Here is a 17,102-nt window from a genome sequence, read left to right on the forward strand (position 1 = left end):
TGAGAGGAAAACTGATGTGCCAGATAATGTCCATGTTTCCCTATCGCTCAAGTGGGCGATGCTACAGTTTAACTGTGTGCTGACCAGAAAGCTGTTATGGGTAATGGCCATTTTCAAAATGGAGGACGGAAAATTCCCTTGATCACAGTGAACAAACAGGATGCGGGACAGGAGAAAGACACTGAGGAGTAGACTACATGGAAGGTAAGTATGACTTGTGTATGCTTATTTTGACTTTTAATTTTCAGTTCAGGTTTTCCTTAAAAAAAATACTGCTCACAGTACAGTTACGTGTCGATGTGTGGTGTGTTATAACTTATCTGAGGACATTTGTGCAGATTACACATGCATTTTCCTCTCTATTACATTGAAAACACGTGTTTTCGCACACACTAACGTTCATGGCATGCACCAAAACACCTGCACCTTAATAAGCATACATGATTGCTCATAGATAGTGTGAAGGAAATGGTTTGGTTGGAATGTTTCTATTAGAACACAAATAATAGTAGTAGCAATGGTAGCAGCTGAAGTAGAAATCATTATTATTAGTATCGGTATTATTATTATATTGTTTTTATAATTATGTGTTGTGTTATATTCCTAAGTGCTCCTGCTACCTGGACTGTTTCAACCATGAAACTAATAGGAAACCTTTCCAGCACTCTAGATTCTACCACCCTGAGCAACATCAACCAGGTAAAATTATTTAGTTCATATACATTAGTGCTAGCATTTTCTTTATAGCACTTTTTATAGAGTAATCATAATAATAATTCTAACATTGGTATAGCGCATTTCTCCTGTCTGAGAGTTACAGTGACTAAAGGTGGCCACACACGATACAATAAAATGATCCAATTTTACAGCAATTCGATAAAAACGATCGGATCTCCCGAAAAAATCTAAAGCTTTTTTTCCATTTGACTGAAAAATCCGATCTGATTTCCCGTTTTCTTCGATTTTTATCGATCCGAATGCCAGATATTTTTCTTCAATCTTTCTAAAGATTGTATGGTGTGTGTTAGATTGTCAGTTTATAAATATACACACCCTAGCAATTTTGTCATAGTTTACAATCATTTTTATTATAATTGGGGAAAAATTTAACATACGTGTGTGGTACATTGGTCAGATTTTTTTAAATGTTACAATCAGTCAGAAAAAATTGATTGCAATTCTTAAATTGAACAGATATTTAAAAAATTGCCACCTTAAGAGCTCCAACCCTGTAGCAGCCTTTTCTAAGTGCTACATTTTGAAACGCTTTGCTAATGCAATGCTATGGGAGATTTTTATAAAATCACATCACTCAAGTGGGATCACACCCATAGCATTACATTAGCAAGAGTTTTCAAATCACGAGTGCTGAGAAATGGCTTAGTAACGTACAGCTAGTGGAGTCCAGGCCTTAGGCCAGAAACCCACTAGGAGTGATTTCTAATCTCTAGTGATTTTAAAAAGCTCTTGCTAATGCAATGCTAGGGGGGATTTTTATAAAATCAAATCGCTCAAGTGGGATCACACCTATAGCAATACATTAGCAAGAGCTTTTCACATCACAAAGCGCTCAGAAAATCACACCTAGTGGGTTTCTGGCCTTAGGGCTCAAACCCACCAGCAGCCTTTTCTAAGCACTAGTGATTTGAAAAAGCTCTTGCTCATGAAATTCTATAGGGGATTTTGTATAAAATCACATCACTCAAGTGGGATCACACCCATAGCATTACATTAGCAAGAGCTTTTTAAATCACAAAGTGCTCAGAAAATCACACCTAGTGGGTTTCTGGCCTTAGGGTGTGCTTAATAAACCAAGCTAGGGCGTTAGGGAGTTTTTGCCCAATGGTACTGGCTTCAGCCAGGATTTGAGCCCTGCATGAAAAAAACAATGTAAGTTAGGCTTAGTTCACACCAAAAATCACAATTGCTAGCACTTAGTGATTGCGATTTTGCAAATCGATTTTCACAGCGATTTGCATTTTTGCACATTCATTCAAATTCATTCAAATTTCTACATGCAGCAATTTAAAAAAATAAATCACAATGCTTCTTTTCACTTACAATACATTTTTGGTAAAATTGCCGCAAAATTGCAGCAAACGTAATTTTTTTAAAAATCTCGATCATGGCGATTTTACAGCGATTTTAATGTAAGTCAATGGATTTTTAAAAAATGACCAAATAACACTATTTGGTGTGTCAGGGCCCTTGGTGTTGATGAGATTTCAGCAGAAACCTATCAAGCACCAATAAAACCCCTAGCATTGTATCTCTCAATACAGTATTCAATCCCCAGCTGTTCCTTTGCCTCCTGCTCGGTCAGAGATTTACCAACATCTGATCACATCTTTGATCAGTAAACTGCCCAATAGAATGAATCAGTCAGTAATGTTAGGGGCAATAAATGTTCAGCAGGTCTGAACAATGCGATTGAATTGAACAAGGGATGGATACACGTATGCCTAGCTTAGAGCTATGTGAACATTTTCAATGCTTATCGCCCTAAATGATTGTCAAAGATCATTACAGGGCACAAAATCTAGACACTAAACCAATGCTGATGATATATTAGTATGCAGAAAATGCTAAACGAGCACAGAGGTAATCAATGCCAATACATACATCTATACTGTTAGAAAATCACAACAATCATTCCACTCAAGTTTTTTAGCAGCATATATATATATAGGTTCAATGGATTGTGTGTACCAGTGTGGTGATTAATGTCAGATATAAAAAACATCCCTCCAGAATTATTATACAAACTTTGTACTTTGTAATTTAGGGCTGAATTTAATGGTTAACAGCAATAGCAGAGCCCCCATACAAGCTATCAGTAATTTTGGGGACAATAGCAAGTATAGGGGCTTTGCTACTGACCTCTAAAGTGAGGGAAAAATTACACAAAATTGCAAAATCATGGATTCTGATTACACATTTTCTCTGAAATTTCACTTTACGATTATGCGCCGTAATTGCTAATTACAATGCAAAATTACAATTATGTGAAATTCTTGCTCATCACCAGTTCTGATCTATTGAGGGCTGTAGGCAATTCTATGGGAGTTCTCACAGGAACAATTATGGTCAGGGAAGGACAATCTGCTCCACCACCACTGAAGGGGAACCAGTGATGTCAGGGTACACCTGTATGCGCAATTTCAGCCAACAAAATGAGGAATGAAAAAGCAGGTTGGGTTGCGGGTCTGGAGGCCTGTGGGTCAGATGCGGGTACCAGGCTCACCAGAAAGCGGGTTGTGGGTCGGGTGCGGGTAGCGGGCCTCTAGCATGTGTAATAAAAAATGGGTTGTGTCCTTCTGTTGCAGAATGTAAAGAGAGTCGTCTTTCCAGGACTGCTAACGGTTATGAAAGTCCAGTACAAGACAACGTTTATCACCTTTATGTCTCAGCTGCGAGTTAAACACAGAATAACTGCCCGAAGCATACGTGAGTTATAACCCACCTTTGTTCAGGAATCCTGTAGAGACATTGGCCTCAATTCACTAAGCTTATCTCCTGTCTTTAATAACGTTTCTACAGTTGTCTCCATGGTGATGAGGCATGTTGTATTCAGGAGATATTTTACCTCAGGCACACCTAAAGTTAACTCTTCTGTCTTTAAGTTAACTCTTCAATCCTTAAAATAACTCCAGAGTTAAAGACAGGCTGTTTATTAACTGCGTGTGAAAATAACTACAGAGGAGGTAAATTAACTACAGAAGAGGTAACTTAAGGAATGAAGAGATAAAATAACTCTCTTACTGTGTGGAGGTAAGTTTTCTCTTGCCTTATTATCTCCAGCATGATCTTAGTGAATTTAGGCCATAGACTTAAAGGAGAAAACGGGTGACTAAAAGTACCAAGTCGCACCCCCAACAACCTATTGATGTATAATTGATTGCCATTAATCTTTCACTATTGTTTTTCCATTTCTTACAATGTGCTTTGGCACATTATAAAAAGCAATGTTTCTAACGTTTAGGAACACTATGTAGCACTGTGAGTGAGCTAAACTGACTTGTCGTGTGAAGACTGATAACATTCCTCTGTTAGGCATCCTTATGTAGCCAAAGATAACCCCTTTGTCTTTAAAGGAAACCTTTGCTGAGATGGATATGAAGGCTGCCATGTATATTTCCACTGAAACAATGCACATTGCCTGGCTGTCCTGCTGATCCTTTGCCTCTAATACGTTTAGCCATAGACCCTGAACAAGCATGCAGATCAGATGTTTGTGACTGAAGTGTGACTGGATTAGCTGTATGCTTGTTACAGGTGTATTATCCAGACCCTACTGCAGCCGTCTCAGCTGAGTTCCATCTAGCATGTCCACTAAGCTTAAAGGTACCTGAGACGAAAACATAAAAGATTTGTTTACTTACCTGGGGCTTCTTCCAGCATGTAATACGTCAGCTCTGTCACTGCCCCCCCCCTCCCCCGCCAGTTGTGATGCTCTAAGCCCTGTAAAAACCACGACTTGGCTGGGTTGCGGACTACTGCACATGTGTGGTCTCAGCCGCACGCACCACCTAATCACATTCACGTAGCGTAGTGCATTTTGTGCATGCACCATTTGTTAAGACTGCACTTGCACAGATTGCTCCCAGCCACAGGAACGCATTCAGATTGGTGTGCACGGCTAGGACCGCGCATGCACGGTGGCTCACATCTCAGCTGGATCGCGGGCCTCACAGCACCACGACTAAAGGGATTGTAAGACAATCAAGGGAACAGAAGGGCTACTGGGTGCTGGAGAAAGGCCTAGGTAAGTAAAAATCTTTTCCCCCCTTTCATCTCAGGTTTCCTTTAGGAGATGTAATGTAGATAATTTACTTCTGCTCTTATCTCCATATTCAAAGTGTTGTTGAGTGGAGATGGTCAGCGAAATGCAGGTTGCTCTGCCTTGCATGCATATTTAATGCTGTCACTTTTATTACGTCTCATATGGAAGTTTGAAAGATACTAAGGACATATTCTTTTTTTTTTGAGGAGAGAGGGCTTTGTCCAAACTATTGCTGGAAGGAAGGAGGGGGGGGTGCCACTGAACTGATTTCTACTTACTCTACTTTTAGATTGAAATATGTTATTTGGTTGTGATCACAAACTGTAATGATGGTGCGTACATGTAAAAAGGAAAAAAGTTGATAGCCAACACTAGAATATCAGTAAAATTACCACTATTCTACTAGTTAATTCCAATAGTAAAATATATTTACCAATATTTTACTATGACCTAACCTAACCTTACCCTCACACAAGCCTGTCCTCTCAATGCATAACCCTAAACAATCCCCCTGATGATGCCTAACCCTAAGGACCCCCCCCCCCCCCGCAATACTTAACCCTATGACTCCCTTTAGGCGATGCCTAATCTTAAGACTCCCACTGGTGATGCCTAAATCTAAGACCACCCCCCAACTATGTCTAACTCTAAGACCTGCTTGGCGATTCCTAGCCATAAACCCCCCCACCAACGCTTAACCCTAAGGCCCTCCACCATCAACACTTAACACTAAGGACCCCACCCAGCTGCACCTAACCCTAAAGACCCACCTCCCACGCCTAACCCCATCGGCCAGTGTTTTGGGCACACCCATAGGCGCCTATGTTAACACTTCCTGCAAAATGGATGTTTTAAAACGTCCTATTTTTTCAATAATTAGTGCAAATAGGATAGTTTATTAACATCCAGTTTGCTGAACTGCACATACACTCATGTGCATGCGTGCCACGGGGACGGGGGGCATGCGTGAGGATGTGTGTGCGCCTGCAGGTTTGCCCAATTTAACATTTCCATGGAGTGGCAGGAAGTGGTTAATAGCTGTGATTAGTGGCTAAGAGCAGTAATTTGGGCTAATCATGAATATTAACATAGGCACCTATGGTGGAAACCAGTTTACCTATTTAAATGATGATGCCCACATTTTTCTGTACAGCTACCTCTTCATTGGTGCCCAGTGATGCCCCAGTATCTTTTAGGATCCTAGTACTGCCACTGAAAGCCATAGAACCAATGTTTTTATTTTTTCATATTGAGTTATATACATAAAGAAACAGAAAGGCATTACTGAAATTATTGTGTATTGTACAGTATGTACTGTGTAATTACTGTGCCTCTCTCTGCACAGCATCATGTACCTCAGAGGAACTCACCACTGACCTGATCACCAAGCAGTTGGATTACATAGCAGCCACATACGCTGCTGACCAGCTGGACACCTGTCTCAGCAACACAACGTTACTAGACAACCTGGACGTCCTTGGAGGGCTGGAATTTGCTGATGATCAACTGCAAGTGCTGAAAAACAAGCTGGATGAAGTAAGTTCAGGGTGGTTACAGGGTTGACTACATGAAATGTCATTAGACTGGTGACTGAAAAGAATTCATAGTTATAATTTAACAAAAATGTCCATGGAAACTCATCCGTTTGACATTTTGATGCACAAATTGCTCTGTAAGAGTTCCCACTCCTTCTGCCTCATCCACAATCTTTTATAGCCATTTACATGTCAGGAACATGGTTTTTAAAACAATTGGGATTGGAGTAACAAAAGATTGCAAAAGTTATGTAATGCTAAAAAAATGACAATCCTTACAAAGGATTGCAGATTTCATAATATTATTAAAACATTTATTGAGTTGGTAGAAATCTCTGTACATAAAGGACAAGACCAAAAGCCAATATTGGATAGAATCAGTATTTTAAAAAAAATATACATTTTGTCTACATTTTACACAGATGTATAGTTCTTTGGACGTAGAGTTGTACTTGATTGGTCTTACACACATCAACAAGTTGTGTCCAACTGATATTTACCACGTACAATTGTTTAATGACTGACAAAATTATTGCTTATTTTTCATTTATAACTGGTGGGAAAAATGATAACTTCAGTTCATTGGACAACTCAATCATTTGTCAGTTATGAGTGGTTATTGGCTTTGTGTACAAGGCCTAAAAATGCATGTGGAGAAGTTTATCTTGGTCTGATCAAAAAAGGGTGAAGTTGAGTGACACAAAACAATATTTTGAATTGTTAACCTTGCATACATTCTATTAACCTCCCTGGCGGTATGATTCCCGCCCGCGGGAGGGTTTTTTTCACTTTTTTCTTTTAGCATGTAGCTAGCCTAGCGCTAGCTACCGGCTTCCCCCCTCCTTGCGGCATCCCCTCGTAGTGTCCGATCGCCACCGGCGCCGCTTGCCCACAAGGAAATCCCGTTCTGAACGGGATTTCCTTGCCCCCATCGCCATGGCGACGAACGGAGTGACGTCATCGACGTCATAGACGTCGTGACGTCACAGGGAATCCCGATCCACCCCATAGCGCAGCCTGGCGGAGATTGGCCAGGCTGCGCAAGGGGTATGCGGGGAAGGCCCTGTATCGTGGCGAATAGCGGCGCATTGGCGGCGGGTGGTGGTGATCGGACCAAACACGCAGCTAGCAAAGTGCTAGCTGCGTGTTTGAAAAAAATGATGCAAATCGGCCCAGCAGGGCCTGAGGAATCCTCCGTGGCGGCTTACCCAGTGTCCAGCACGGGGTTACTGCTAAGGAGGTTAATATTATGTACAGGGGTGGTTGTGAAAGTAACTGAAGTGAGAATAACCACCAATAATCCTGATTCCTGCGCTAAGGCTCTACAGGTACAATGGGGGAAAAAATTCCTGCAAGTTGATGTACGGGTACATGGAAGAGTCCAAAAAAACAACATTTAAAATCAACTAAGAAGGAGAGGCAGTTGGCTTTTCTCTCCTGAAGAAACAAAGACAGTCGTATCAATGACTAATAAGTATTCTTTATTGCACAACATTAAGAATAAGACTATTCCATCTCAGACACATTGCTTAGGGATGGCAATTGCCACGCTGAACACAAATCAGTGTCAATCTCTAGGGAGGAGTGGCTATGGTGGGGTGACAGTTGGACATTACCCAGTAACATGGTCTACAACACTGCAGTTATCATATGGCATGTTATCAGGCTGGAGGTAGTGGGGGTTGGGGACTTGTGGTCCTCTGAAACAGTTATACCAATTTAGGTCCAAATCGTGTACAATTTGACCCCTATACAAAAATTTAGTGAGTTAGACCTAAACTTCTAAACTTATAGTCAAGTATATATGAAGACTATTTTATCCATTGCAAAAATAAAACACTTGTTGTGCGGCAAAGTGGCAAGTGGCATCAATAAGGGAATAACTAGAAAGATAGATTGTAACTATGATGTTCTTTCCTCTCACACACAGATCTTCCCTGGTGGTTTACCGGAACAAACACTCGTCCAGATAGGCAAGATCGCAAAAATGTACAGCCTATCGGAGATTGGACAATGGAATGTCACATCTGTGGACTCCGTAGCAAAACTGCTGCAAAATGCACCCTGGAATGGCAATGACTCCTTGGCAAGTCTGGGCTTTAATTTATATCTACATTTCCCTACCAAGAGTGCTAAGTGAAAATTTCAAATTTGCTACGTTTAGGGCTGTATTTACTATGAGGTCCATGTTAGCCACTGCTATGAGATGTACGAGCACTTAACTGCAAGAAGCACTTAAATCACATTTTTAAATCTTTTTTTTTTTAATGTTGTCCATTTTTTCTACTCATAGCATCAACTTTTTGAGAACATAAAATAAGAACAGCAATAAAAACTACTTCAGTAACTTTCTCTCAGAGGGTAGTGATGGGAGGCACCCAATAATAATATAAAAAAACTAAAACTAAAAACTGCTTAAAGGGACTCGGAGCTCAACTAAAAAATTAAAATTGTACTCACCCGGGGCTTTCTCCAGCCCAGTGCTGGTCGGGAAGTCCCACGATGGCGTCCTGGCTCCTATCCCAGTCCCCGCTCGAGAATGGCTGCCCGGCGGTAGCCTGGCGACACTCGGCCGAGAGTCGGGCTCCTTCTTCCGCGTATGGCGCGGCTGATGTCACCACACTGGCCGCGTCGCGTCATCACACTGGCCAGCGTGAAAGTACAGCGCATGCGCGATTAAAGCGCGCATGTGCCGTACTTTCACGCTGGCCGCCGTGATGACGCGAGGTGGCCGGCGTGGTGACGTCACCCACGGCATATGTGGAAGAAGGAGCCCGACACTCGGCTAGTGTCACCAGGCTACCGTCAGCCTCGTCATACGAGGAAGAAGGATCCCGACACTCGGCCGGGCAGCCATTCCGGAGCGGGGACTAGGAGAGGAGCCAGGACACCGTCGTGGGACCTCCCGACCAGCACTGGGCTGGAGAAAGCCCCGGGTGAGTACAATTTTCATTTTTTAGTTGAGCTCAGTGTCCCTTTAAAGGGAATCTGAAGTGAAAATTATGCAATAATGATTTGTATTTGTAATAAAGCAAATAAATAGATCATTAGTAACACAGATATGAGTCTCATATTGTTTCCAGTACAGGAAGAGTTAAGAAACTTCAGATGTTATCTATGCAAAAAAGCTTCTCTGAGCTCTCTTATTAATTTAGTCAGAGAGCAGTGCTATTTCAACCTGTCTCTCACTGTTTCTTGCTTGTTTAAGGTTTTTCTGCCGGGAAGTTAAAAGGGTCATTAGCTCTGCTCTGTTTCATCATTTTAAATGCACAGTGTAATTTGTAAACTGCAAATATTAGAGAATGATGCAATGTTATAGAAAAACAACTATATAGTTGAAAATAAAAATACGAGACTCTTTTGTTTGCTACTAATGTTTTATTAATTATCCGTACTAAACATGCAATTCACTATATCTTAAGGTTTTTTCACTTCAGTGTCACTTTAAAAGTAATAAGCTTACCTTCAATGATAACAACGTTCAAAGTTTAAACATTGCTCAAGCTGGCTCTAGTTCAGCTTGAAGGTGCTCTGAGCTAGATACAGCTTTGGACAAGGCTTATTTAGCTGAGGGAGTGTCTTCAGGACACAAAACACATTGTTTTTTTCCTTAGTAATAAAACTGTCTAAAGTTTGAACATTGTCATCATTGTAGTTAAGCTTACAGTTAACTTCCTTTTAAGCAGATCGGGCTTCTGTTTTACCTGTCTTATACTTTTTTGTTTCTGCATATCACGTGTTCCTCAGAAGGGCTTACAATCTTATCCCTACCATAGACATATGCCCATCATAGTGTAAGGCTAATCTTTGGGGAAGTCAGTTGTCTGTATGTTTTAGAGTTATCATAACCCCCAATCTAAAAAAAGACATCTTGTAATTTGAGCTATGGGTACTGCCGATAGTAGAATATTGGTATGTTCTACTATTGCCTACACCTAACACTAACCCCTGCTATCTACCCCCCCCCCCCCCCACACACACACACACACACCGTATCCTAACACTAACCAACCTTGGACATGGGGTTTGGCTACATAATAGACAAACCCAGGGCACCCATGCCATTGCCTCCAATGGTAACCAGGGTTTGGGTGTATGGTAGTCATACTTTGTGCAACACTTACTAATCCCTTCTGCTGATATCTGCGATTAAGCTACACGGTGCCGCTTACAGACATCCACCACTATTTGGTGTTTGGCTACATCTGCACAGCTATCAGGAATTTGGTTGCATAGCAGCCGAACTCCGTGCGCTGCCACTTGCTGAGCTTTGATGTTAGCTGAGTTCAGCTATATAACAGCCAAACTTCAACACTTCTAGTGCCCAAATGATGCAATCAGCCCTGCCATAGCTGAAATTTACAATGAGGTCTATGGCAGCGCCCATGTTACCAATTGGCCTATTCTGCCAAATAACATATTTGCTATCATAAAACCCTGCAGTAAAACACTCCAAAACACACCCCCAGGCTAGAGAGAAAAAAGCGACCTGACATGAAATATCACACGACCAACTCAACAGGAATTCAGCATATAGCTTTCCTGGGAGCTGAAATCAACCACACGCAGCGGGCAGAGCCATATTGGTGCAATTAAAAAAAGTTATTCAGAATCTCACTATTTGCAGACTATCTTTACACGTTTGATGAGGCTATTAAAGGTACATTAAAACCATGCCAGTTTAATTGTATGAATAAAGTCCCAAAAATCCTAGGCATTTTCATATTCATAAAGTAAGTAGAGTTGGGCCGAACCTCTGATTTTATGTTCGCGAACCGGGTTTGCGAACTTCCGCGGAAGGTTCGGTTCGCGGTAAAGTTCGCGAACCGCAATAGACTTCAATGGGGATGCGAACTTTGAAAAAAAAAATTATGCTGGCCACAAAAGTGATGGAAAAGATGTTTCAAGGGGTCCAACACCTGGAGGGGGGCATGGCGGAGTGGGATACACGCCAAAAGTCCCCGGGAAAAATCTGGATTTGACGCAAAGCAGCGATTTAAGGGCAGAAATCACATTGAATGCTAAATGACAGACCTAAAGTGCTTTAAAACATCTTGCATGTGTATACATCAATCAGGTAGTGTAATTAAGGTACTGCTTCACACTGACACACCAAACTCACCGTGTAACGCACCGCAAACAGCTGTTTGTGTAGTGACGGCCGTGCTGGACTGGTGCACACCATGGCGAGAGTGCAGGTTTTGGTGGCTTTACAGGCCATATGGTCGCCTGGCTGATGTAGCTGAATGACAGAACAGTGACTGTCCAGCTGATCAAATTTGGTCTGACCACAATGAAGCAACGACCTTATTATCTTTTGTGTGCCCCCCGAGACACTCATCTAGGCACCGGTCATTGCTTCATTGTGATACGCAAGCCCCTTCACCACGGCAAGGTAATGATCACGAAGGGGAATGGGCGCATGTACATGCCTTTTCTTTTGTTGTTGCAGCTGCCCGCAGTGCAGCCAGAAAAATTATGCAGTCATGTACACGCACCAGAAAAATTATTACAGCGGCCGCTGCTAGCAGCGGCCTAAAAAATTCAGCAATCCGCCTGGAGTCCTGGACCCTGTTGGTGGTGGCGGAGAAGGTAGTCAAGAGGCCTGCAGGCAGACATGCTGTGTGGAGGGACTGGAAGTGACTTAGTCTTCTTGGGGCAGGCTAGGCAGCCAATCACACGGCGTGCAGGCAGAGATGCTGTGTGTGCAGGGACTGACTTAGTCTTGGGGCGGGCAGCAGCCCTCCGGGATCCATGCCTCATTCATTTTGATAAAGGTGAGGTACTTAACAGTTTTGTGACTTAGGCGACTTCTCTTCTCAGTGACAATGCCTCCAGCTGCGCTGAAGGTCCTTTCTGACAGGATGCTTGCGGCAGAGCAGGAGAGAAGTTGGATGGCAAATTGGGACAGCTCTGGCCACAGGTCAAGCCTGCACACCCAGTAGTTCAAGGGTTCCTCATCGCTGTTCACAGCAGTGTCTACATCCACACTTAAGGCCAGGTAGTCGGCTACCTGTCATTCCAGGCGTTGGTGGAGGGTGGATCCGGAAGGGCTACGGCGAGGCATTGGACTAAAGAACGTCCGCATGTCCGACATCACCATGAGATCGCTGGAGCGTCCTGTCTTTGACTGCGTGGACACGGGAGGAGGATTAGTGGCAGTGGTACCTTGCTGGCGTTGTGCTGTCACATCACCCTTAAAGGCATTGGAAAGCATAGTTGACAGCTTGTTCTGCATGTGCTGCATCCTTTCCACCTTCAGGTGAGTTGGTAACAGGTCCGCCACTTTGTGCCTGTACCGAGGGTCTAGTAGTGTGGCCGCCCAGTACAGCTCATTCCCCTTGAGGTTTTTTATACGGGGGTCCCTCAACAGGCAGGACAGCATAAAAGATGACATCTGCACAAAGTCGGATGCAGATGTACCATCCATCTCCTCTTGCTCTTCCTCAGTGACGTCACGTAAGTCAACCTCCTCCCCCCAGCCGCGAACAATACCACGGGAAGGTTGAGCAGCACAAGCCCCTGCGACGCCTGCTGCGGTTGTTCTCCTGCCGCCGTCCCCTCCTCCTCCTCCTCCTCCTCCCCCAAAGAAACACCTTGCTCATCATCCTCTGAGTCTGACTCGTCTTCTGCACACGACTTCTCTTCTTCCTCCTCCTCCCCCCTCTGTGCTGCCCGCAGGTGTTGAGGAAACAGCTGGGTCTGATGAAAATTGGTCCCATGCCTGTTCTTGCCGTTACGGTTCCTGGTCACGCTCATTCGCAGCTTCATCCGCCACTCTACGCACAGCACGCTCCAAGAAGTAAGCGTAGGGAATTAAGTCGCTGATGGTGCCTTCACTGCGGCTCACCAGGTTGGTCACCTCCTCAAACGGCCGCATGAGCCTGCATGCATTTTTCATCAGTGTCCAGTTGTCGGGCCAGAACATCCCCATCTTCCCAGACTGTTTCATTCTACTGTAGTTGTAGAGGTACTGGGTGACGGCTTTCTTCTGTTCTAGCAGGCGGGAGAACATGAGCAGGGTCGAATTCCAGCGAGTCGGGCTATCGCAAATCAGGCGTCTCACCGGCAAGTTGTTTTTCCGCTGAATTTACGCAAAGCGTACCATGGCTGTGTAAGACCGCCTCAAATGCCCACAGAACTTCCTGGCCTGCTTCAGGACATCCGCTAAGCCAGGGTACTTTGACACAAATCTTTGAACAACTAGATTCATGACATGTGCCATGCAGGGTATGTGTGTCAGCTTCCCCATATGCAAAGCGGCAAGCAGATTGCTGCCGTTGTCGCACACCACGTTGCCTATCTCCAGGTGGTGCGGGGTCAGCCACTCATCCACCTGTTTCTTAAGAGCAGCCAGGAGAGCTGCTCCAGTGTGACTCTCAGCTTTGAGACAAGACATGTCTAAGATGGCGTGACACCGTCGTACCTGGCATGCAGCATAGGCCCTGCGGAGCTGGGGCTGTGTAGCTGGAGAGGAGAACTGCCACTCAGCCAAGGAGGAGGAGGACAGCGAAGAGCATGTAGCAGGAGGAGAGGAGGTGGCAGGAGGCCTGCCTGCAAGCCGTGGAGGTGTCACAATTTGGTCCGCTGCGCCCTGCTTGCCATCGTTCACCACCAGGTTGACCCAATGGGCTGTGTACGTAATGTAGCGGCCCTGCCCGTGCTTGGCAGACCAGGCATCCGTGGTCAGGTGTACCCTTGACCCAACGCTCTTCGCAAGAGATGACACCACTTGCCTCTCAACTTCACAGTGCAGTTGGGGTATGGCCTTTCTAGAAAAATAAGTGCGGCCTGGCATCTTCCACTGCGGTGTTCCGATGGCCACAAATTTACGGAAGGCCTCAGAGTCCACCAGCCGGTATGGTAACAGCTGGCGAGCTAACAGTTCCGCCACGCCAGCTGTCAGACGCCGGGCAAGGGGGTGACTGGCCGAAATTGGCTTCTTCCGCTCAAACATTTCCTTCACGGACACCTGACTGCTGCTGTGGGCAGAGGAGCAGGAAGCGCTCAAGGGCAGAGGCGGAGTGGAGGAGGGTGCCTGTGAAGGTGCAAGGGAGAAAGCGGCAGAAGCAGATGATGCACCTGAAGGAGGAAGAGGAGAAGGAGGGTGACTTTTCTTTTGTGTGCTGCTGCTGCTTTTGCTCAGGTGGCCATCCCATTGCTGTTTGTGCCTTTTCTCCAGGTGCCTTCGTAAGGCACTTGTCCCTACGTGAGTGTTGCCTTTCCACGGCTCAATTTTTGTTGGCAAAGCGAACAGATGGCTTTGCTCCGATCTGAGGCACACACATTAAAAAATTTCCACACCGCTGAGCCACCCTGGGATGTGGGCACTATGGGGACCTCAGCAACTGATGCTGAAGGGCAAGTTGGCTGGCTGTACATAGGTGGCGATACATGGTGCCGGACACTGCCACCAGCTGTTTCTGACGAAGAGCTGCCCCAGCTTCTTTCAGCAACTTCTCTCCTCCTACTACTGACTGACTCCCCCTCTGAACTGTCCCCCTCTTCATCTCCTCTATTGGGAACATACAGAGGATCCGTATCATCGTCATCATCGTAATCATCCTGCCCAGCTTCGCTTGCCTCAGAAAAATCCAAACATGCACCATCAGTAGGTCCTTCATCCTCCTTACACGTTACATCCATAGTGTTGCCGCGTAACTCAGACATATGAGCTGGTGAAAATTCATCTGGCTGTAACAACAATGGCTGTGCATCAGTGATTTCACCACTAAATAATTCTTGCGAAGTGTCAAATGCAGCAGAAGTGGTGCTAGTAGTAGCGCTGGTGGCTGAGCAAGATGAGGTGTTCTGTGTCGCTAAATACTCAACCACGTCCTGACAATCTTGGGAGGTGATGGGACGTGCCTTTTTCCGAGCACTGTACTGTGGGCCAGGTCCACACGAAATTACATTTACACGACCTCGCACAGACCTGCCGGGTGGCCTTCCTCTGGCTCTGGCACTACCTCTTCCTCTACCTGTTTTGTCCATATCGGGTATGCATGGAGTGGTATATCACACTGCGTGCACTCACGTAGGTAGGTGGGTTCACTTAACTGCACAGGTATGCGCACTGATGCAGTGGGTTCACTGAACAGAACAGGTATACAGTGGCGAGTTCACTGAACACAACAGGTATGCAGTGGCGGGTTCACTGAACAGGTATACAGTGGCGGGTTCATTGAACAGAACAGGTATGCAGTGGCGGGTTCACTGAACAGAACAGGTATACAGTGGCAGGTTCACTGAACAGAACAGGTATACAGTGGCAGGTTCACTGAACAGAACAGGTATACAGTGGCAGGTTCACTGAACAGAACAGGTATACAGTGGCGGGTTCACTGAACAGAACAGGTATACAGTGGCGGGTTCACTGAACAGAACAGGTATGCAGTGGCGGGTTCACTGAACAGGTATACAGTGGCAGGTTTACTGAACAGAACAGGTATACAGTGGCAGGTTCACTGAACAGAACAGGTATACAGTAGCGGGTTCACTGAACACAACAGGTATGCAGTGGCGGGTTAACTGAACAGGTATACAGTGGCAGGTTCACTGAACAGAACAGGTATACAGTGGTGGGTTCACTGAACACAACAGGTATGCAGTGGTGGGTTCACAGAACAGGTATGCAGTGGCAGGTTCACTGAACAGGTATACAGTGGCGGGTTCACTGAACAGAACAGGTATACAGTGGCGGGTTCACTGAACAGAACAGGTATACAGTGGCGGGTTCACAGAACAGGTATGCAGTGGCGGGTTCACTGAACAGAACAGGTATACAGTGGCAGGTTCACTGAACAGAACAGGTATACAGTGGCGGGTTCACTGAACACAACAGGTATGCAGTGGTGGGTTCACAGAACAGGTATGCAGTGGCAGGTTCACTGAACAGGTATACAGTGGCGGGTTCACTGAACAGAACAGGTATACAGTGGTGGGTTCACTGAACAGAACAGGTATACAGTGGCGGGTTCACAGAACAGGTATGCAGTGGCGGGTTTACTGAACAGAACAGGTATACAGTGGCAGGTTCACTGAACAGAACAGGTATACAGTGGCGGGTTCACTGAACACAACAGGTATGCAGTGGCAGGTTCACTGAACAGGTATACAGTGGCAGGTTCACTGAACAGAACAGGTATACAGTGGCGGGTTAACTGAACACAACAGGTATGCAGTGGCGGGTTCACTGAACAGGTATGCATTGGCAGGTTCACTTAACAGAACAGGTATACAGTGGCGGGTTCACTGAACACAACAGGTATGCAGTGGCGGGTTAACTGAACAGGTATACAGTGGCAGGTTCACTGAACAGAACAGGTATACAGTGGCGGGTTCACTGAACACAACAGGTATGCAGTGGTGGGTTCACAGAACAGGTATGCAGTGGCAGGTTCACTGAACAGGTATACAGTGGCGGGTTCACTGAACAGAACAGGTATACAGTGGCGGGTTCACAGAACAGGTATGCAGTGGCAGGTTCACTGAACAGGAATACAGTGGCGGGTTCACAGAACAGTACAGGTATGCAGTGGCAGGTTCACTGAACAGGTATGCAGTGGCAGGTTCACTGAACAGGTAGGCAGTGGTGGGTTCACTGAACAGGTATGCAGTGGTGGGTTCACTGAACAGGTATGCAGTGGTGGGTTCACAGAACAGGTATGCAGTGGCAGGTTCACTGAACAGGTATGCAGTGGTGGGTTCACTGAACAGGTATGCGGTGGTGGGTTCACTGAACAGGTATGCAGTGGTGGGTTCACAGTACAGGTATGCAGTGG

The sequence above is a fragment of the Hyperolius riggenbachi genome, chromosome 7 (assembly GCF_040937935.1).
Source record: "Hyperolius riggenbachi isolate aHypRig1 chromosome 7, aHypRig1.pri, whole genome shotgun sequence".
Classification (NCBI taxonomy): Eukaryota; Metazoa; Chordata; class Amphibia; order Anura; family Hyperoliidae; genus Hyperolius; species Hyperolius riggenbachi.